Below are 22,478 nucleotides of genomic sequence, written 5' to 3'. Positions count from 1 at the left end.
ATTAATAATATTTTGAGTCGCATATTAATTAAGGCTTCTGCTTTCCGGGCTGGCTGTCCTATGACGTCCTGTTTGGATTCGTTTATTATCCTACTGAGGGGCCTTTATTTCCCGTGATGCTGCCTTGTTGTGTTCCTCGGGTGGAGTGTTCTATTCTGGGTACCACTTTCTGCTTTACCCGTGGTACTATAGCACTGTAGTATGTGGCACTGTAGAACTGTAGTTTATAGCACTGTTGAACTGTTGTTTATAGCACTGTTGAACTGTAGCACCGTTGGACTGTAGTATGTAGCACTGTTGAACTGTAGCACCGTTGAACTGTAGTATGTAGCACTGTTGAACTGTAGTTTGTAGCACTGTTGAACTGTAGCACCAAGTTACTTTATCCACGCGAAGGAAACACTTTCTTTTAGCTCGGGCGCCAATTATTCATCCTTCCACTTAAACGTGAAAAAAAACAAATTTTTTTAAAGTTTGATTATGTTTTATTGAACTCTACTTCTCGACTACTTAATACTAACAATTATGTATATCTTACTTTATACCTATCAATAATTTATGGTCACATTGCACTTCAATGTGAACGTATAAAACTCGGCTGCGCTGTCGTTGTAACTCTGCTGTGGCGTTGTTGTTAATTTTCGCAATTTGTTATTTTGCGTTTCCTGTTGTTGAATTAATGCAGACATGTCGTCAGCAATATTGGTTTATTAATTTTATTTGAACTTTGTGTTTTTATTCGCTTGTGTTTCCGTGCTTGTATTATTGCTGTGTTAGCTAGATTTTGGTGTTAACCAATTTGGTGTTAACTTGCATTACACAATTATTTATTAAATCTTGATAAAATACTTTTGGTTTATTCTTTATTCGATCACTTTTTCTAATATTTATCTGCGATTCCAAGTCTTCTTTTTCATAAGGCTTTTCACCAGACATTTCTGGATCGGCATTCTCAAATTCTACCATATCACTAGGCTGTTTATCTGCTTGATCAGATTTCCCATTATTATTGTGGACATTTTCATTATCAATATTTGATTGAATACTTTCACTATCTTAATTATTAAGCTGCATGTCATCCTCAACCACAGCTCTAGATTTTACCATATTTGTTTCATCAACAACAACATCTCTTGCTGTTACAAATATTTCTTTTCCAACACACCACACTCTATACCCATTTGGTTCATACCCCACAAGTATACCTTTCCATGACTTTTCGTCAAACTTTCTTTTTCGTAGTTTAATATGAACATATACTGTGGAACCAAAAACTTTTAAATATTTTAAACTTGGATTTTTGTTATGCCACATTTCATATGGTGTTTTCAATAAATCTTTAAGTGCATTACTTGGACTTCTATTTATTAAATACGTTGCTGTTAATACAGCTTCACCCCAGAAACTTTTCTGTAGTTTGGCTCCTATAACTAAAGCACGATCTTTTTCAGTTATAGACCTTATCATCCTTTTGGATACACCATTTTGCTGAGGTGTGTGTGGAACTGTTAGATGGGAGCTGATGCCTTTTTCAACACAAAATTCTCGCAATTCATTTGATAAATATTCCCTCCCATTATCTATGTACAGATTAACTACTTTCAGATTAAAATGGGCTACGCTTTTTAAAATAAAATCCCTAAATGCAGTAAAAACATCTGACTTGTAAGTTAACAAATATGTAACACAGTAATGTGTATATTGATCTATAAAAACAACATAGTAATTCTTTTTATTTATTGTTGGAGGTGTTATCGGACCACAGACATCGGAATGTATTACAAATAACGGCCTGTTTATGTGATCTTTATTTTTAACCATTTCAGAACGAAGCCGAGTTTGTTTTCCTTTTATGCAGCTTCGCATAAATCATTAACTGGATTAACATTAGTTACCAAATTAGTATCTTCAAATAAATTGTGGTTTTTAATTTCAAGAAAATTTTTCCTGACTTATATGCCCTAACCTCTCATGCCATATGTTATAATTTATTTTACTTGATACAAATGCATTCTTAGGTATTGTAAATCTCACAGAAGGGACATTATCAATAAAATGTGCATCCATTATATTTATTTTATCTTTACTCACAATCACACCTCCTGGATGAAATACAATCGTAAAAGCAGCATCTTGCATCTTTTTAACAGAAATAGGGTTTTGTGATACATCAGGACAAAATAACACATCATTTAGGGTAACGTTGGTAAAATTATCGGTTAGCAATTTCATTGATCCCTTTTTAGTTGCAAATATAAATTCGTCCGACTTTGCAACAGCGATTTTGATTGGTGATTCAAGATGACAAACGTTTGAGAGTAGATTTTCGTTGTTGGTCAAGTGATCAGATGTACCCGAATCCAATAGGAAAGAAATATGCCCATCACTAATGTTATTATGACTTTTGAGCATAAATGCAAAACCAGATCTCTCTGTCTCTTTTTGCCCTTGAGCCAATTGTGCCTGTTTTTCTTTATTATTCATATTTTCTTTCTCTTTCTTATACTTATAGCAATCCTTCTTTAAGTGCCCTATGTTGCCACAGTAAAAACATTTTTGTTTATTAAATTTGAATTTGGATTTAAATTGGAATTTATCTTGAAACTTATTATTTTTATATTGAAACTGATTATTTTTATTTTGAAAATTGTTCACTTTATTTATTTTATTCACAGCTTGCAATACTTTTAAACTTGTATCTTTAGATTTTTGCTTTAACTTAATTTCATAATCAAGTAATCTATTTTTGACGAAAGCCAAAGTCAAATTCCTTTCTGCGAGTGTTTCGATGGCGGTAATGACGCCATCATACGAAGCAGGTAGAGAAAGCAAAAGATGGCTGACCCTATCCATGTCGTCTAATTTCGCGCCAGATGCAGAAAGTTCCGTTATTAGATCATACAATGTATTAAAATGGTTTATCAAATCCATATCGCCTTTTAATTTTAGTGAAAGTAATTGTTTACGGACGGACAACTGTGTAGCCAAACTTTTGCGTTCATATATTGAATCTAAATTATGAAAAATTTCTTTAGCACTGCAATCATTTGTGACAAGAAGGAATCACTTAAATATTCAATAATTGTATTTTTTGCCAATTTCTCTAACTTTTTCACTCATCACCTTTTTCAACAGCATTTTTCTCAGTAACTTCACCACCAGTTTCATCAATTACTTTAATCGAATCATTTTCGCTTAAAAGCGCTCTAACTCGAAATTTCCAAATCGCATATTTTTCACCGTCGAACGGCTTTATATTTCTTTTCGATTTTTCCATGATAATAAATGTAAATCACAAGGTGTACTTATTTTCGATGGGGATCTGGCCCATAACCTGTAGAAAACATATCAATCCGCAGAGCCTTTAGGTAGTGGAACACAGATATTAATCCTTAATATCTTCTTGGTTTGTCATGATTTCTCGTTTTGTATATTTCCACTAGGAACAAAATAAAGAAAACACTTTGTTGCGGATATTTTAATTTATAGCAGACACACGTGTGTATTGTTCAAGGAACCAAGTAGAAAGAAGGAAAACTAAGGCCGTATAATCCAGAAATGACAAATAAATATCGATATTCGATATATATACATATATGTATATTCTGTTTTGCCTTTAATGATGTGAAATTTCCACATCTGGCAACCCTACTGTCGCTGTCGGCGTTCATTGCTTTTTCTCAGTCCGTTCGTTCAGGGTGTATGTTTAGAGTTGCATGCGTGCGTAGGTCAGGTTGTTGAGTCCGTTCATTCAGGGTGTACTCGTATGTTTAGGGTTGCATGCGTGCGTAAGTCAGGTCAGGCTTTGCCTTGAAGGCGGTTACCCAACACTGTTTGTGGAGTATCATGATCAGGGCCAACCAAAATATGCACGAAAAATGCAGTTTTAAGCGCTTAGATATGCACTAAAAAAGGCTGAAATATGCTCGCAAATGTGCACAATAAAAAAAATATAAAAAAAATATTCAATTAATCAAAAAATTTTGTTTTATTTGTTTTAATTTTCATTGTTGTTAAAAAGAGAAAAATTGCAATGCACAATTAAATGTTGCTTCAAAGTTTCAAATAATAGCGATCGTAGTTTTTCATTTAACAATGTGGTGTACACGGAAAACGATCTTTCAACGTCCACTGTAGTCACTGGACAGTATTTAAAATTAAATTAAGTGTTAAAGAATCGATGAAGTTATCACTTTCCTTCGAGTTATTGAAAATAATTCTTTTAATTTTGCATAAAGACGTGTAGCCTTCGTTTCTTTTTAGAACTGCATTTAATTTTTGCAAAAAGCTTTTATCCTCGATTTGTGTTAATGATTGATTTACAACTTCCATGACGTCAATACCTTCTTGCAAAGATAGGCCTTTTGTTTGCAGCTTTTCAATCCCTGCACAAAGGCAAGCAAAGTTTGATTTGATAAAAATAAGTTCATTTTTCAGGTTCTTAATTTTTAATATTTCTTTAGTTCTACGAATAACGTCTGAGTCGTCATTACTGAGTTTATTAATTGCTGAATCTACTTCGTATAATTGATCGCAATAATATTCAGCCGCATCAATCCATGTACCCCACCTAATTATACAAGGTTGTGGGAGCAGTTTCAACTCTGGAAAGTCTGGCCTGAATTGACGGCGTCGAGACGGTGCACAGTGGTCGGTCTTGTATGAAATCAGCGGCCAAAAATAAGCTAAGCCTAAGCTTTTTAAAATCATAACAAGTAATTAACAATTATATTAACATAAATAAACCGCTCCAAAGCCCTATCTGGTTTCAAATTCCGCCACCCGCCGATGATAATAATAAAAAAGTTGATTAACAAAAAAAGAATTATTTGAATATTAATCAACTAAATGAAAAACTGATTTTAATAAAATTGAGTTACTTTTGCATCGTAGTTTTCTTTGACCAGAGATGAAAGGATCTGAGCTCAAGAGTAATCGGTTTAATAAGTCCTGATTTGTAGCGAGTTCTTTCGTGTGATGGAGTCGATACATCCTAACGTCCTTATTCCTTGACTCAGCAGCTTCTTCTGAGAGCTCTCCAATTGAAACTAATGCATATTGAATAACATCGGGAGCGTGAATTAAAATTTTATGGACTGACGCAGGAAGATAATACCAGGAATACTTTGATGTTAATTCTCTTGCAGTATCTAGTGCAAATTTCCTAAATTTTTCCACATTAATTTTGTACCCTGATGATAAAGCTTGTAGTAATACTGCACAATTTTCAATTAATACTTTTTCTATGCCTGTTATTTCAGCAGATGTATGGGCATCGTTGAAAAATTTTCTAGCAGTATTTCCATCGTTTGAAGATCCACTACCACCTGTTTTTGGTTTGTCGACTATAAGACCCATTTTTTCACGAAACTCGCACTGGATATGTTTTTTCCTTCTTAGAAATCATACTTTATCTTCTAAACCCCTTATTTGCCATTGTCTGATTTCAAGTCTATAAGAACGTGAAGGAAATATTCAAAAAATAGAATGTAGGCATGTAATGGAGACAATCCAAATTCGTAGCGATCTGTTCGTACTTCTTTTTTCAAGCATTTGTCAATATCGTTCATCGCAGTAGGTTTGGCCGAGCATACATAGCATTTTGCAGATGAGGTTTCAGTTAAGGCATTGCACACTTTGCCATCCACCATTGTAAGTTGAAGAATGTGATCGATATAAAATTTACGATTGGTAGCTGTTTTGAACTCAGTGGGACTTAATTGTTGAATTTTGTTTTTTAAAATATAATTATTTATTTATGGTTAATTGAACTGATTCCTGAATTCGAACAGGACGGCAATACTTGTGATACGCCACCGCTGCATTGGACTCTCATACCGCAAAGAAGGGAATTTAGGAGTAACTATAATTTATATCAAATTATGACCACTCATTCCCAAGCCTTCCTTAACTACCCACTTATCGTAGAACGCCCTACTTGCTGCCTGCTTCATAAGCATTACGCCAAGGTCACTCACGCCCCCGGGGCCATCGAACGTATACTTAAGGGGTTAGGGGTAGTCAGAGGCACGAAAAAATTAGAGTTTGCAGAATTTTTTTTGCTATTAAATCATGTAATTTTACAAAAGTAGTAATATGGCATTATTATAGGATGTGTTGACTTGAAGTCACGAAAATTTCAAAAAAGAAACAATTTTATTTCCAAAGTTATAGTTGTTTGTGTTGACCCTGTTCCAAACAAAGGTACTTGCGGTGACAAGCATAATTCCTTGGAGATTCATCTAAAATCAATCGGACAAGAAAAATTAATTTTATAAATAGATAATCCCGGGCCTGATCGAAGGACTTTAGTTTTTTTTCAAAATTAACAAATTGGCGGCCTCAGGCCCGAGTATATTTTGTATTATAAAAGCTGTAGAAATTTCATTAAAATCTACTGAACGGTTTTCGAGTTACACTTGTCACCGGTTCAAAAAACATAGTTTTGAGAAAAACGCGTTACAAGTCTCACACTAGCGCCTTGAAGTGCCCGAGCTCTCTTTGTTATTTGTCGAATAACTCAAAAACTAATTATCGGATCATCGTGAAAATTTCAGGGAATATTTTTAAGATATTACACTTAACGAAAATGCAAAAAAAAAAATTATTTTTTTTGAAAATTCTAACTACCCCTAACCCCTTAATACTCGCGTATATGCAACGTGTGATGTGTTTAACGTGGGATGCTGCTGTCGACAGCTTAACTCCACGGTGCTCAAAAGCACAACGGATCAATACAATGCGTTGATCAGCGCCCTGAAAATTGGCTAAGCATTTTCAGTACCAATTGGCAGTGTGGCATGGACACACTAACCACCTTGGTAGGGCTCGAGGCCCATCTAAAACCTCTGCCGTACTTTGGAAAATTCTAACTAACCCTAACCCCTTAATACTCGCGTATATGCAGACAGAAATGCGGTTATTTTTAGATCGACTCCGTTTCCCACGACAGTCGGGTCTAAGTAACCGGAATGGACGTGGATATTTATCCCGACAAGGACTGTTGTTTTTGGCGCTGCAATAATAAGTAAATCAGCTCATCATACTGATCATTAATATATAATATATACCTATATATAAATTACAGGGTCTCCGGCTTTGAAACTTAATATACAATGTTCAGGATGTAAAAATTGAACAATTTTATGAAAGTAAATTGAAGCAGCAGCAAAAAATTTTTACATAGAGAGAATTATAATTAAACAATGAGAAAGAGAAATAAAAAAAGCAATTTAAAGCTCAATAAAGCGCACTTCATTAACGCATGCCAAAAGGCAATTTCTGAAGCGGCAAATTGCGCTAGGCAAAAGAGAAAACAAACTATAGCTGGAATAATAACAAAATATTTGCATTTGAGTCAGAATCCAAAGCAGAAAAGCGAAAGAAAATGCGCTGCGAATTGCAAAGCTAAATTAGGTGCGAATTTATGCATTTCAATTTAAAGCAGCCAGCAAATATGATTACAACCAGATGCAGGGCATGATATATACAATCGTACATACATATATACAACATCTATATGGTATATGCACGCAAATATATACGAAAATATTCATCTATGAATGCGTGTATTCGGTATTCAGTTTCACAGCTGAACATGGGAATCGCATTAAATAAAGAAGCAATAAATTTCGGCATTTGCTACAAAAACACGCCCGAAAAATGCTAATGAAAATGCAATACACACACACTCAGGCATGCATACTTACACATACTTAGTTATGAGGATGTTATCATAGACGCGAGCCCTTGCTGCGAATGCGCGTGTTTTCTGCGCTTAAATTTCGGCGAACTTAACGTTTCAATTTGGCAAATCCTACAGCTCAGCTGCTGCTGCAAACGCGCCACATCGCCAACGCAGATAATTTTGGATTATTCGAGTTCGAGTTAAACTCAATTCGGAATCTAATGCGCTTTGTATGAGAGAATAAAGTTAATACTAAACTAGCAGCTATGCTCAAATCAATGCTAACAACTATCGCAAACCGACAATCAGCATTTTCAACACTGACACAAATACCCAAACACACGTATTGTATGAGAGAGTGCGTACAGCTACGTACATGTTATCAGACATGGTCTTTATAAGTAGGAAGGTATGCAGATTGGATGTATGACGACAGGATTGGATGTATGGACCTTGGAGTGCTGTAGTCTATTCTTTTTCTACCTCCTGACAATAGTCATTATATGGTCCTAGTCTGCTCGCATGTTTGCCTATTAGACAGTGAGCTGTGAGCACTCCTACTAGATAGAGTTATTATGTCATTCCTTCTGAATATTAACAATCACCATGTATGGCACAATCGATGACAATGGAGCAGACGTTCCATTGCCCGAATGTGAAGAAGATCGAATAGCAATTACCTGTCTGAAGAACAACAAAGCGGCATGGGCCGATGTTTTGCCGGCCGAGCTATTCAAATACGGCGGCGAAGAACTGATAAGGAGAATACATCAGCTTCTTTGTAGAATATGGTCGGACGAAAGTACGATTGAGCGTTCTGTGTGAAAGATGAAAGCTCACTGTCAACAAACTGATTGAACCTTATCAGTGTGGTTTTTCCTGGAAAAGCAACTTACCAGATATTTACCATGCGCCAAATTATGGAAAAGACAAGTGAAAAGAAGATCGGCAAACACTACCTCTTCGCCGATTTCAAACTGCTTTTGACAGCAAGATATGCCGCTATGTCTGAATTTGGTATCCCCGCAAAACTAATGCTGTGCAAACTTACTTTGAACAACACGACAGCTCCGTCAGGATCGAGGAGGACCTCTTCGAACCGGTTGATACCAAACGAAGTTTTAGACATGGCGACTCCATATCGTGCGACTTCTTCAATCTACTCCTGGAGAAAATAATTCGAGCTGCAGAGCTTAAACGATCAGGTACAATCTTCTTATAAGAGTGCACAACTCCTGGTGTACGCCAATTATATCGATATCATTGGCCATTCTAACAGGTTGGACAAAGAAGCGAAGCAAATGGGCCGGGTAGTGAACGAGGTAAAACAAAATATCTCCTGTTATCAAGCAATCAGTCGTCGCACTCGCTACTTAGCTCCCATGTCGCGGTTGACAACGTTCGGTGTGTTTAACATGTTTACCTGCTGACGACAGCCTTTCCCCCCGGCACTCATAAGCACAGCGGATCAAATCAATGCATTAATTAGCGCCCTGAAAATGCTAGGTTGTCATAACAGTCATAACTTCGAAGTTGTAGATAATTTCGTCTATCTTGGCACCAATATTAACACAGACGACAATGTCAGCCTCGAAATCCAACACAGAACAGGTGCTACTTCGGAGTAAGTAGGCAATTGAGAAGTAAAGTTCTCTCTCGACGAACACAGACCAAACTATACAAGTCATTCATCATTCCTGTCCTGCTATATGGTGTAGAGCAGCGACATTGACCACATCTGATAAGTCTGCGATAAGAGTTTTCGAGAAAAAAAGTTCGGCAGAAAATTGGCAACAGCGGATACCACAGTTGATGATCTGTACAAGATATACGACGATGTTTAGCGCACTAAGAGACAGTGGCTACGCAGGTCGTTTAAATGGATGAAAACGCTCCAGCTCCGAAAGTATTTGATGCGAAAAGGAAAAACGAATTGCGCGCTATAACCACATAAGCGGTGTATACTCCAACAAAAAAGAAGAAGATGTACGTCTTATATTTTTTTATGTCACGTTTACATGTTTGTTGAGCAAGAAGCTGCATCTTTATGGGAGATGACCATTCGATAGCAGAGCTGAAATACAAGCCTCGAGCTGGCTGACTGTGAGCTCAAAGCTAGGTACGTATTGAATCTATGGACTTCGCGTGAGCTAAGTAATGAGTTCTTATTGGACATTGTTCAATAGGCTCCGGTAGTCTTACTTTCGGCGATCCAGGTGAATCGGTTGGAATTAGAGGTTTAACAGCTTCAACAAATCAATGACAAGCTCAAAGCGCTTTGTCGATAAATGAGGACTTTTATGATAAATATTTCGAAGCGTCTGGTAATGTTTTCAGTTGTCCAAGTGTGAATTTTCTTGACTCTTTTGGCAGAGATCAGCCTTCTAAACCAACGCAAATTAACGGACAACCAAATACAAGTATACAATTTGGAGTCGGTTAGAAACCAAGCTGTACACTTTTGATAGGAAGCAATTGGGCTTGTATTTACCAATTCATCCTTTTATTTTGTTTTTTACCAATAGATCCACGATCCACTCTTCGTAACTTTCTAATTAGAGCAACTTATAAGTCACCTCTGAACAAGTTTGAAAAAATTTAAAACAAAATAACTGTATTTATTTTTTATTATTCCAATAATTGAGCACGAACTGTATGCAACTTATATTTGTTCACACATTTTATGCACACGCTGCTTCAAATAGTGCATATATGTATGTACTTGCATTATTTTCTCACACAAAGTCTCACGTCTGAAATTTGCAGCAGCAACAAAATATTTGATTTTCGAGCGCAAAGCGTTTATGCGGAAATTTATTCGCTTTCATGTTGCATTTGCTTGTTCATCCTTATCTGTTTCTTTGTGGTTTCAATGGTTGTGCTGATTTCGTTTTCGCTTTAAGTTCAAAAATTCAAGTTCTGAAGAATTTTGTATGGAAACAAGTACATTGTACACTGAATGATCATCGTCATATAAGAGTTTTCTCTGGAAATTTACTACAACTATTGAATTCAGACGCACAGAAGCATATACTCTTGACAGTATTCTATGCTATGCTTTCTATTTTCTGTGGTCTTTAGTCAAATAGTTCCTGTAATGATATCGTCTCTTCTTTCTCGGTACTAACACCGACACTATAATTAATGTTTCACGAGAACATTTGGTAAGTTAGTTGAAAGCTGTCAATGAGACGATTATGATGACACTCTTTGAAGATCAAAATTTTCAAGAAGACAAAATTGAGATGTTTTCAAGAACACGTCAGGCAATTTAATAACAGAAAATCAGAACAGCAGTGGTGGTGTAGTTCATAGTGTTCATCTTGTGTTACATTGAGGGCCATTGCAGGTTAAAGCTTAAGGGGGTACTCTCATGTGAACGCATATATTTTACCACTTTTTAGGCAAAATTTTTTTATGCGACAACAAAATTCAATAATTTTAATTTTTTTAATATATTTTTATTTGTATTTTGAAATGTACAAAAAAATTTTTTTTTTTTTGTTTTTTACATTTTTAATATATTTTTTTTTAAATCAAAGTAGTCCCTAACAAAAAAAAGTAGTCACTGGTCATGGTGATAGCGGCTGTTCATGTTGTCTGAAATAAAAAAATCTAATGGATTATTATTCAGTAGTTCTGCGGCTATCGTTCCCTACCAAATATAATCAATTTCATTAAAAAAAAAATGTCGAACTTCAAAAAAAAGTCACGAAAATCTTGTTTTTTTTTTTTCTTTTAAAAGTCGTTTAAAAAAAATACGAAAATATTTTCGAAAATAAACAATTCTGGTAGGGACGATAACTATAAATGTGTAGAGAACATATGTAAGTTTTAAAGCAATCGGTTGAATACTTTTTTTTACGACCATGATAGTTTTAGAAAATGATGATTCGAGAAAAATGCAGACTTGTCATGGCGCCTGGTAGACAGTCGCTTACGACACGTCGGCGACTATGAGCTGTAACTTATCAAATACTATGAATTTCGGTCTGAATTTTTCACAGCATGTTTTCATGCATGCCTTAAGCCTTAAGCTGAAGATGGATGAGGTGATGTGTGTGAGAGTAGAGCATAATAGACCATGGTTTTCCGTGTTCACCTCTATTTATATCTTACATTTATGTACATATACTATATATTTTTATATATATAATAAATTTTGCCCTAAGTGCTAAGTCTAACAGGATATAACGCCTATTAACATCTGTACTTTGATCTCTACTGTGACTGAAATGCTGGCGGGTTTACCTAGAAATACCCACTCTCTTCTAGTAGAAAGAATTTTGGAGCACTAATGACTTGATATCTTATTCTAGACAGATTAATCTACGGAAACATAAGAACTCTATTATTATTCATGATGTTAAGCTATAAGATGGAAAAATCTTTCTGAAAATTTGTTGATTTTATCAAAAAAGATCTGCTCCGGCTTGGCGACCAAAAAAGAATGAACCCAATTTTTGATATTAAACCGTATTCCAGTGAGCGCATTTTGTATCGACCAGAACAAATGATACTCAGAAGGAGCAAAGTCTGAGCTATAAGTGGAGTGAGAGAAAACTTCCAAGCCGCTGCGTTACAAATAAATATTAACCGGTCTTGCAACATAAGGCTAATTGTTGTCATGATGAAAAATTATTGCCTCTTGTTTAGTCGCAAATTTCAGACGTTTTTCGGCAATCGCTCGCTTCAAATTAAATAATGTTTTCGGTAGCATTCCTCATTAATGTCCTCTCTGGTTTTTAGGAGCTCGTAAAAAGCATATCCTTTCGATCGCACCAAATACAAATACGGAGCTTATCTTGATATCATGGCTATTGTGCCTTGTCATTTATTTTGCTTGGTGACCTGGTTCAATCCAAAATCGACTTCTTTTTATGGCGTTCAGGCACCACTTTTGACATGCAAAATCGCCTTTCAACGTCTTTTGCTTTCAATTCATGCTTTTGATCTGATGCCGCTACTTTTAAAAATTTTGAAATGGCTACTGAAGTGTCTCCTAAAGGTTCTGCGAGTTTCTATTGTGTTTGGTAAAAATTTTTATTGAGTAATGATGCCATGCTCACCTACAAACTTTTTTGGCCGCCTTGGAGGTTCGGTTTCCAAGTCAAAATCATCATATTTAAATCGTGAAAACGACTTTTGGCACTTTTGTTCGACTGAACAATGTTTACCATAAACTTCCACTAAAATACGACGACTTTCGGCTGAGGCTTTCCTCATGTCAAGTTATGTAGAAGAACTCGGCAAATAAATGGGCTATTTTGGAATAACAAAACTACTTTACAAAGAGGTGTTCTGACTATGAATTTCAGTTCAAAAATCTTTCGTCACCTACAGCTATTTTTGTCATTTTAGTAAATGGTAGTGGTTTGACCCCTTGACTAGAACACAAAAATTCAACGCGTTAAGAAATTTTTACTGTCACAAAATGACTGTAAACTAGTATTACTATAATGCTTAATGAAGTTCATTCTAATAATATGCGTAGATCATCAGTTGAATGAGGCGAGTGAGGCCATCATTGAAGCTCCCAAGTAAAATTGGGTCACCAAATAAAAAAAACTGCACATTATTATACAACAACACTGATTTACACAGACTCGGTCTTCACATTACATACGAACACTTCTCAAGCAACTTACTTGAATGACCTTTTTGTGACAGATGTGCTTTTGTTCTTACACTATTTCGCCGTCGAACTCCTCCTTGTAATTTGAGGCGATCTAAATCGAATTCATTCCATTTGGGTGAAATGTAAATATTTCTATGCAAGCTGTCGATGTCGGGCAATTTTTCTGGCTGTTGATAAGATAATTGTACGCAAAAAATATACACCAACACACATACACACACGCATACTTAGATAATATGCTATATATTCTATTGGATTCGATGGCTGAAGACAAAAGGTCTTGGCTGTGGAGCATTCGGTAGGTGTTGACGTTTGCTGTGTGCGGTCGATTTGGAATTTGAAACGATTTCTGCGGCCTTGGGTGCTGATGGATACTAACAAATCGAGGGCAGCGTTGAGCGCTCGTTGCTATCCTTTGTTTGGTCTTTAAGTGGAAATTCAAATACTGGCCATGTGGTTTGGATATTGTTGCTTCTCTTATGTTCGTGTCAAAGACAAGTGAGTGCAGTGAGTTGCAGATGGCAGAAGTTTTAAAATTGCCGTTGAACTTATATGCATTTTGTCTGTTTTTCATTTCTTTCTCTTTATGTGTTTCATATTCCCTTCTCCGTTTCTAAACTTTTTCCATTTTTTTTTGTAAAGAACCTTTCATTTTGACGCTTTTGCTCATAAATTACGTCTATTTGTACTAAGAATACTGATCTATAACGAATCAATTTTATCGGAAAATCGTATCATATCTGTACACATCTAATTTGTGTTCGAAGTCGTAGATAATTTCGTTAATCTTGGAACCAGCATTAACACCAACAACGACAGCATCGAAATACTACGCAGAATAACTCTTCTCAACAGCTGCCTACTGAGTAGGCAATTGAGAAGTAAAGTCCCCTCTCGACCAACGAAGACAAAACGCTACAAGTCACTCATCATCCCCGTCCTGATGAATGGTGCTGAGGCATGGACGACATCTATTGAGCTTGCGTTACGAGTTTTTAAGAGAAAGGGTTCTGTGGACAATTTATGGTCCTTTGCGCCTTAGTAACGTAGTCGATGGAACGATGAGATATACGAGATATACGACGACAATTACATAGTTCAGCGAAGAAGGCTACGCTTCAATTGGCGCCAAACAGCGAAAAGGAAGATAAACTGGCGCGTTGTTGTAAACTCTGCTATAACCGCGTGAATTATTTCGATGGAGTTGAGTCTGTAACTCAATATATTTTGTGTACAAAATAAGCAATAATTAATTCATTAACCAGTACGCTTTAGTCTAGTTATTGATGATTATCACTGAACAAAACTTCTTGATAAAAATTCCTACAAAAATGCTTTATTCATCACACCAAGCAATTCTGGAAACCTCTTTAAATCCAATTAGTATCCATTAAGTATAATTTAAAGCCATCGACGGTCATTTTAGATTCAGTGCAATAACGTGGGGTCAGACCTGAGATCACACAACTTCCACAATTGTCTTTATCTTTTGCAAGGTCACATTCCGAATGCAGACAGGTATTTATGCACTTGCCACCGTTGTCCACTCATGGGTTTCGAATCGAAGAAAGCTTTCGCTGAACCACGTTGATATACGTTGAGCTCATATAGTTCGTGGTTCTATCTTTTTCGGTACTCAGCGCTCAAGCGGACGGCTACAGAGACCTTGTGGCGAACAGTTCTCTGAAAAGCACCAACTACTTTCTGATCTCTGTTCGTTATCATCCATGGTTTTGCATTGTATATTAGAACGAGAATAATAAGAGACGTAATTTCTGATCGTCGAGAGTACCATAAGATCTGCCTCTCAATTGTCAACCGATCCCTAAGTAGCACTTCTTGATTCGATTTCTTCTGCGCTTGGTCTCCAGCATAAGATTGTTGGTGCTACTTAAAGGGGTGAGATGAATTCGTAGTTACTAGAACGATAATTCAGATCCAATCTTCGAGATATTATATAATTGGCCATAGACCTTGGTAATCATTAACTACACATATGAAGATAGTTTCGTTAGTGGTTTTACGGATCAGGCGGATATAGAGCAGCCTGGCTGATAAGGGTTGCTCTAGTGAACCAAACAGATATCCTCGAAATAACAACATTTGGTCGGACAAAATACGGGTCAATTTCGGTAACGCAAAAACGACTGTTCTATTGTAAAAGAAGGATAATGTGATAAGGCTACAAAATCAGAGTTGAATAAAGAAGTTGATATAGATATTTGAATTGATAGCAATACTTAAGCAGATACCTTACGGCCAAACATAGACATATTTATCATTAGCTGAATACTAGGCACACGCAGAGGTAGTCCCCTTATTATTAGAAATGGAATACACTCAGGACCTCTATTGAAATGATTTAATAGAAGAAACTACTCTTCGCAAAATTAAACGAACATTTCTTCTTTGCACTTTTCAAAAAAAATTTAGTTTTTATTATTTTTTCCATCGATTACGGAACACTGTGCATCGTAAGCATTTATTTTTTAGTATACCTCAACTTGCAAATGACCACAACTCGTTATACTCGTTGGCCTCTAAGTGGATTTGCATGTGAGTGAAAATACATAGTTGGCACTTAATTTGGTTCATAGCTCCCTTATCAATGACAACTGAACGCATACAACACACCTACACACGCAACTATGCCATTTGACTAGTTTTTGCATACGCAGATGGTTCTAGCTATCATCGAGCTGAAATTGGAGTTTGAATTCCAGCTTTAAGCTAAAATATTGTCGAGTCCAATCAGGGCCGAACCCTAATAGCTAACTTACGCTGCAAGCCTTTTGATGAAGTTCAACTTCATGCTAACTAATATGCGAAAAGTCATTAACTTTAACACAATCTACTTCAACTTCACTGCGTCTAATTCAAATGTATGTGGTCATCAAGAAGTTGAGTTTAATTTTTGGCATTTCTAATCTGATTTGCCGAAAATGGAAAATTTATGGCCACAGAGTAGTTAAAGTGAAGCTAGGGCGTATGAGTGATATTGATGACGGTATGTGTCTGCATGTGGGAATAAGTGTGTGGATAAGTACATGTGTTTGTTAAAAGGTGTCAATAAACTCACTGAGCTTGGTATATTACAGACAAATACATTAAGATGGTTCTTAAAAATTAAATGAAAAGTTTTTTTAATTTTAATTTTCAATTTGATATTAATAAAGTAGAAGGTATCCCTTATAAAATTTAACTTATTTTTGAGCGCTTCGGTTCAAAAGTTTGGTTTTGTTTACGCTACGAAAGGCTTAAAACTAAAATTTTGCGTTTCTAAATTGATATAACTATAGTCAAAGATATCACAGTTCCACCAGATCCAGATATTCTCTCAATTGACTGAAACCTATTTTAGAGATTAATACCTGACCTTAGAAAAGATAATCCCAAATTTTCGTCTTACATTTAATAAGCATTGAAGCTTACATATTTCACTATCCTTGTCATCAACATAGAAGTTAAAGATTAGAAACTTAAAATTAACTTCTATGCTTTTAAGAACCATCCTTGTGTACATATATTTGTATGTTTAACTTAGAACGAACATTTAATATGAATTTGTCTCTGTCAATATGCTCTAAAATTGCCAACATATTTGCACTCATAATATAAATAACCACAAATAATTTGCTTACTGTTATGTAGCCTGACATAGCGATAAATATGATCCATTGCAAAAATACGCAGACACTCAATAACAGCCTGACAATTCTATTATTTGTCACATGTGCGATTTTTGCCGCTGGTATTTTATGTCTGCGAAAACAAAGGCATAAGCAAATAAGTAAATATTTGTCCGCGCATTATAGGAGTGAATGTGATATGAGTTAATATGAGAGGAATTTGATAACTCATTGACTTTTTGTTAGGAAAAAATGTTAACCGAGCAGCGTAATTCTTTTCCTTCACTTTTGACTAAAATTATGATTTATATTACTGTTAATTCTCTTAATTAATCTCAAGAGAATACTTTAAAAATTTCCGATTTATGAAGTTTTTATACTTTCTCTATGCGGTTCTCTGCAACTTCTATGGGAGGTAAGTCTATGGAAACATCTTCCATTAAGATCTTCTGTTTTATTGTAAGCAAATTGTGCAGCTAAACTCTCTGTAAGCCAAATGTTTTACTATTCATTATTTGACTGATTCCACCTATTACTCGGAGAAGTAATTATTTTATTTGCATTGTGAAAAGATCTAAACATTTCCAGGCAGTACTGGTACTATTATGGTTATCGCTTTATGATTTCAAGAACCATCTTGAAAGATATTTGAATGCATGAAAGAAATATCAATGTTTATAATGCAGATAAATTATTCCTTTTTTCCAAAACTTCTACCACGAATTTTTTTCGAAGAATTCGATTACTCGATATGATCTTGTCAGTGGACCCTTCCAATATTTTTCCACTCTCCGTCGCTGCTGAACCATAAACGTTCATCAGTTCGACCTCAAAGAGATTTATTCTGACGCCAGTAATGAAGTAGTCGAGAGGCGATCTCATAAGAAGCCAGTAATCTACACCAGGGGCTATGAAGAATTCCAGTACTTATTTATTTCGCAGAGTTCTCGCAACTAAGAGAAAAATAGTAGATAGTTTTCGAGTATTTTTTATAGCTTTCCCAAGAGGTAGTAACATTATTGTTCCATCTGACTTTGTTTTTGTCATTTGGTTATATTTGACGGACGTCTTTTGACATTGGACGAGCCAGTAATGAAGTTTTCCTCTATTAGTTTATGGTTCAGTAATATTTCAAACTGAGCACGAAGGGCCGAGTAATCTTATAAAACCACTCTCATGGAAACTCTCGTTCTTATTTACGAAAAGTTGGGACAATCGATTTTCACAAGCTTCAATTGAGGTGAATTTTAACCAGAACAAGTTAGGAAGAGCTAAGTTCGGTTGCAATGGAGCCTTTTATACTCTGGCAACTTGCAGGAATCCAGGAAGTACTTTAAGGTAAAAAACGGCAACTAGAGGTTCGGAGTCCAAGAAATGTTATACTATATGTATATACTATATATATATGTATATAATATAACTCATACACTGACCGACATATTCGGCTTAAGGTTTGTTAGAAAAACGAAAATCATTATACATAGTATATGGGAGTTGGGATAGTATCGACCCGATTTTATCCATTAACTATTATCACGCCATATACTAAAAATATGTTCTCTGGTTTTCACTAAGGTCGCCATGGAGTGAAATCAGTCGGATATTCAAAAACCCTGAAAATAGTTATTTAGGCACAAATGTCATTTTCACTGAAAAGTCAACTATAGGTACCGGGTTTCACATATTCGGTACCTAGGGGCTTGAACAGTTTTGGTTGGATTTGGATTTTTTGTTCACAACATGGCATACTTCAAAGGTATTATTAGCGCAAATTCCGTTTATTCCGTTGTATCAATTTCCTGATTTGTGCATTAGAAAGTGAAAGAATCAAATGCAATATTTCGGGTCCAGAGATTTGTGATTTCACCGTAAAGTGGGCGGTGCAACACCCGTCGTCTCACTTAATTTCAATTATTTGGGCACCACAAAATACATACATACTTACGTAATTCGCAAACTAAGTCTTCTCTCAAATATTTCGTAAAATTAATATTCAACGCAGTAATAAAATATATTTGCTTGCTCTTTAACAAACCTCCTCTTTTTTATAATAACAAAGTCAAGTAAATCTAAGTTGCAGTATTTTCCTTTGGCACAAGCAAGAGAAAAAAAAAACAAAAGTGACAACTGTTTAAAATCAAAGGCAATAAAAACTTGAGAGCTGGAGAATGATTCTCAGCGCAACCGTAGGCAATGCCTGCAAATGCATTGAGTGCGCGCCGTTACTCGTGTTGTGCAGGTGTAAAGAAGTTTCGTTAAAATAGAAGTGCGTATCACAGTTGGACAAAATTGAAAACTCTTTAATAACATAAAGAATTAAATATTTTTACTGCGTTTAAAAGGTAAAAATTTGTGAAAATAATTAGTGCGAATGTACGGAAATATTTGATTACTCAATATGGAAAAAAATTAAAGTGAAAAATAGGTTTGTGAAAATGTGAAAAGCAGCATGTTTTAAATTTCATATAAAATTGTGAAAAGAAAGTGTAAAATGTGTAAAGGTGGTTTTGTGGAACAATATTGAAATTTCCATGAGTTTTGTTTATGTGCGTGTTAAGAAATGTGTTGTGATATAAAAATATAGTGGAAGAAATTCATATCAGAAAGGATGAATGATTACCGGCAAAATGCTGTTGAATATAAGGAACAACAATGTGAGGTGAGTTATTTACATGTTCAGTTCTTCATAAGCTATAAATTCAATGGAATCCAAGAATGAGTAGTAGAAATTTATACATTAAACAATTTATTGGTGCTTTTGTCTTCTATAGCGCTAAAATGCCACACCGAGCACAATATGTTGGCATATAAGACATCAAATAAAAGAAAAAATTTAATACTATAACTGTGTTGCTACTACCTATTCAACATATACAATAGAATATAATTTTAGAACTTCCGTAATAAAATAAAACTAAAAATGTGAACTGCATTATTTAGACATTTCAATAAAATATAAATACCTTTCTTGGCGAAACTCGATACTACTAATTAAAATAGCAGTTGATCAAAGAAGTAAACAAGATAATTGACCGCCATCATATGTATGTAGTACCGCTCTTTGAAAGTAAAGAGCAAGTAAAAAATAGTGAAAAGCCTGAATTGATTTAGCGCCTCTTTAAGTTATGCAAAGAGTATAAATAATGTATGTTGGCGGTATGTGGACATAACTACATATGTACATATATGTATGTATATAGAAATATGTACTAATTGGCAAAATCATATAACACGCACAAAATAAGATTTTTTAGTTCTGTCTCAAATTTTTATTAACAGAAACTAATTAATTCAAGGTGAAAACATATTTTTCTGTACCGACAGAAAGAGATCTAGATCGACTTCAAAAAAAAAAAAATAAATAAAATAAAATTGTGAACCGACTTTCTACATTTTTAGTACCTAATCAAATTCCAGGTTTTATTATGATGCCTTACATATGAACAAATTTATACGAGACTACATTATCCGTTGGACAAAAATCTGTTTTTCGATATGCAGGATATTGAAAAAATAAGGATCGATTCTCTCAATGTTCCGAATTTAGTTTCTATATTATTCGCGATATCTTTTGCTTAGGAATATTTCTTATATGTACATATTTATACTCTTGGAACTTGTTGCTACAGAGTATAATAGTTTTGTTCACCTAATGGTTGTACGTATCACCTAAAACTAAGTGAGATTGATATAGGGTTATATGTACAAGGCAATAAAAACTTGAGGTGTATATATAAATAATCAGGATATCAAGACAAGCAGAAATCTTGCGAAAATATTGGATAGTCGAAAAAGTCTTTTCGTATTTTGTCAATAGATGTCGACGCAGTCATATATCTCCAATTACATTGTGTCATACCATATGGTGTTCATTTAACAAAAAAAGAAAAAAAAATTGGAGAAGTTGTTCACAAATGAGTGAAAATATTGTGAAATTTGTGAAGTTTACGGATGCGATGCTGTATCAGTTCATGTAGCACAACAATGGTTTGCTCGCTTCCGTTCTGGAAATTTCGATTTACACTGATGAAAGTTTTAAACTGATAGATTAATGTCTCTAGCAGAAAAATGGCAAAAATTGGTGGACCAAAATGGTCCATATTTGTTTATTTACTTACTAGTATAAATATAAAAAAAAAATAAGTTGAAGTTTGATTAGAAATACGAAAAGACTTTTGTGACTACCCAATATTATAAATACTTCTACCGACATTATCACGGATGAAATCGGATGGTAACCCCCGCTCACTCTCCATATAACGGTACAGTTATAAACTAAATACGCTAGAAACAATAGATTTTACTCTCGAGATGGCGTGACACTTTAATGGAGCCAGGGTCACAATTGGATGATGGGCATGGCGCCGTTCACTACAGACCGATTTAAATTTTACAGATATGGGCAAAATCGGACGCCACGCCTTCACATACAACAGAATTTTAATTTTCCTTTGATTCTTTACTTTCGAGTGTATAAATCAAGAAGTAATTAATATAAAGAGATACAATTTTGCACGAATAGAATAGCCATCCTACGGCCTAAAACAGTTCAAATAAAATAACAACTTAAAAACCCCTGCGTAACGATTATATGGTACCTATAGTTGATTTTTATGCCCTGAACAGGGTATAAAAAGTTTGTCACGAAGTTTGTAACACCCAGAAGGAAGCGTCGGTGACCCTATAAAATATATATATAAATGATCAGTATGTCGAGCTGAGTCGATTTAGCCATGTCCGTCTGTCCGTCTGTCTGTATATATACGAACTAGTCTCTCAGTTTTTAAGATATCGTTTTAAAATTTTGCAAACGTCATTTTCTCTGCAAGAAGCTGCTCATTTGTCGGAACTGCCGATATCGAACCACTATAACATATAGCTGCCATACAAACTGAACGATCGGAATCAAGGGCTTGTATGGAAAACTTTCACATTTGGCATGGTATCTTCACGAAATTTGGCATGGATTACTGCTTAAGCTAACAATATAATCTCCAAAAAAATTGTTAAGAACGAATTACTATAGCATATAGCTTCCATATAAACAGAACACATAGTTACTAAGAGAAATGCACCTGTGAAGGGTATTTAGCTTCGGTGCAATCGAAGTTAACGTGTTTTCTTGTTTTACCTAAAATATTGGTCAATGTGTCAGATTTATAATTGTAATTCACAGAGAATTCTTTCCTGATAGTAGCAAGCTTTTGTGCTACCAATGGGTTGAATAAATAATTCCCTGAGCCCTATAAACCCAATACAAAGATTACCCAACTTCCGGGTGACCTTATAGCGCATATATGGGCCGATATGGGAGTTATATCAATGAAAATGAGAGAGCGTATTTTACTGAACAGTGCATCGTTGAACTTAAAATAATTAAAATGGAGTGAAAACTCGCGATTTGAAGAATACGAGTATTGCCCTAAAAGAGATCACTCGCAAGTCCTTTCAAGCTGTCATGTTATTTTTGTTCAGTTTTGCTTGACATTTCATCGTGGAAAGGCTTACGCCTGAACAACGTTTA

The 22,478-nt window shown here is 35.2% G+C and overlaps 1 protein-coding gene across 1 annotated transcript in view; it reads left to right on the top strand.

Annotated features, from left to right (window-relative positions):
* The first annotated feature begins 19,428 nt into the window (after positions 1-19,428).
* LOC120773797 (zwei Ig domain protein zig-8) overlaps positions 19,429-22,478 on the top strand; it is a 586,297-nt gene continuing 583,247 nt past the window's right edge. Inside the window, exon 1 of the mRNA XM_040102902.1 lies at positions 19,429-19,613. The gene's annotated coding sequence lies outside the window, so the exon portion shown is untranslated. The remainder of the gene's footprint in view (positions 19,614-22,478) is intronic.

This window comes from Bactrocera tryoni, chromosome 4 (genome assembly GCF_016617805.1).
Source record: "Bactrocera tryoni isolate S06 chromosome 4, CSIRO_BtryS06_freeze2, whole genome shotgun sequence".
In the NCBI taxonomy this organism is placed as follows: domain Eukaryota; kingdom Metazoa; phylum Arthropoda; class Insecta; order Diptera; family Tephritidae; genus Bactrocera; species Bactrocera tryoni.
This window is presented reverse-complemented; position numbering and strand designations above follow the sequence as displayed.